At 38.7% G+C, this 2,057-nt stretch overlaps 1 non-coding gene across 1 annotated transcript; it reads left to right on the top strand.

Moving 5' to 3' along the window:
• The first annotated feature begins 1,543 nt into the window (after positions 1 to 1,543).
• Positions 1,544 to 1,649, top strand: LOC147790218 (small nucleolar RNA R71). Its single transcript, XR_015423060.1, has one exon. It is a non-coding gene; the product is annotated as a small nucleolar RNA R71 (small nucleolar RNA).
• Positions 1,650 to 2,057: the final 408 nt, after the last annotated feature.

Here is a 2,057-nt window from a genome sequence, read left to right as displayed (position 1 = left end):
CACTGCTGAGCATTCTTCTGTCACTGCGGGATATTTCATGCTGTCATTGATGTTAAATTCAACTTTTTGGTCACCCATTCTTAATGTGATGGTTCCTTTGTAGACATCGACTAATGTTCTTCCGGTCTTTAAAAATGGTCTCCCTAAAATAATTGGAACATCATGATAGGCTTCATCATCTAAAATGATAAAATCTGCAAGAAATATGAATTTGTCAACTTGAATTAAGATGTTCTCAATCTTTCCTTCGGGATAAGTGAAAGATCGATCTGCTAGTTGAAGAGTGACTGTAGTTGATCTAGCTTCACTAATACTTAACTTTTTGTAAATAAACAGCGGCATTAGATTAATGCTTGATACCAAATCACATAATGCTCGACCTAGCTTCTTCCCTCCTATTGATATTGGAATTGTGAATGAACCAGGGTCTTTCTCCTTTAGCGGGATCTTGTTTTTCAATATTGCACTACACTCTTCATTCAATGGTACCACCTTGAATTCTTCAAACTTTCTTCTATTGGTGAGCACATCCTTCAAGAATTTCACATAATTTGGCATTTGCTTCAAAGCTTCAACTAATGGTATATTTATGTGAATTTCCTTAAATATGTCCATGAACTTCTCAAAGTTGGCTTCTTCCTTCTTCTTTTTTTTTATTCTTTGTGGAAAAGGAGATGTTGGTGTGTATATTTTGCTTTCTTGTCCACTGCTGACTGATGTCTGTGTTTTAGGAGGCTTCACAACGGGTGGAGTAGAGGCTTACTAAGAGGTCTATTTCGTAACTCATTTGCTAATTGACCTACTTGAACTTCCAAATTTCGCAATGATGCTTGTTTGACTTTGTATCGCAGCATCATTTTTAGCCATATATTCCTTTATTAGGCTCTAAAGCGATATTCCCAGTATGTGTTGAGCTTGGCTAGTTCCTTCCCCTTGGGTGGTGGTGGCTTGTTGAGAACCATATGTCAATTGATTTTGTAATCCAAAACCCAGAGGGTAATTTGCTTTAAGGGGCATTTGTTGGTTGTACGAGCCTTGTCCCTTCCATGAGAAATTTGGATGATTTCTCCACCCCGGATTATAAGTATTTGAGAAGGGGTTATTTTTTGGGTTGCCTTGACTAACTTGATTCCCGACATAAAAAATTGAGGTCAGATTGCTTGAACATTGATCAAAGGTGTGTTCCTCTCCACAACATACACAAGATTCGGCTGCTGTCTGGTTAATTACAGCAGCTGTATGGACTGGTGCTTTGATCATGGAGTCTTGCCCCAACGCTAGATTTTGTAAAATATTAGTCACCGAAGCTAGTTGAGCATTGATAGAGGACAAAGCATCAACTTCAAGTACTCCTTGAGTCTTCCTTCCTGGGTTGCTTCTCACATCGGCCCATTGACAATTGTTAGATGCTATTCTCTCTAAAATCTCATATGCTTCATTGTATGTCTTTGACAAAATAGCTCCATTGGCGGAAGCATCAACTACTTGTTTAGTAGCAATATTTAATCCATTGTAGAAAGTCTCCATTTGTATACAATGAGGTAGTCCATGGTGAGGACACTTTCTAAGCATCTCCTTAAATCTCTCCTAAGCTTCACTTAGTGTCTCATCTTCAAACTATTGAAAAGCAACAATCTCATTTCTGAACCGTGCATTTCTCGTGGGTGGGAAATACTTGATAAAAAATTTCTCTTCTAGACTATTCCACGAATCAATTGTTCCCGGTGCTAAGGTATTCAACCATGATTTAGCACCATCCCTCAATTAATATGGGAATAAGCTCAGTCTAATCACATCTTTATTCACTCCTTGAAATCGAAATGAGTCACTAACTCCCAAAAATGACTTTAGGTGTAGGTGAGGATCTTCCGACGGTAGTCCATGAAATTGCCCAATGGTTTGCAGCATTTGAAACATCACAGGTTTTAGCTCAAACGTGGTTGCTTGTATTTCGGGTATAATGATGCACGGATTTAGCTCTTCCACAGCTGGGTGTGCATATGCTCGGATCGCTCTTTCTCTGTCATCTGCTAAATGAATGGCATTGGCAGTAATTC

The sequence above is a fragment of the Cucurbita pepo genome, chromosome 11, assembly GCF_057944985.1.
Source record: "Cucurbita pepo subsp. pepo isolate OVF chromosome 11, ASM5794498v1, whole genome shotgun sequence".
Lineage (NCBI taxonomy): Eukaryota > Viridiplantae > Streptophyta > Magnoliopsida > Cucurbitales > Cucurbitaceae > Cucurbita > Cucurbita pepo.
The sequence above is the reverse complement of the archived record's forward strand: the minus strand, read 5'-3'. Positions and strand labels throughout refer to the sequence as shown.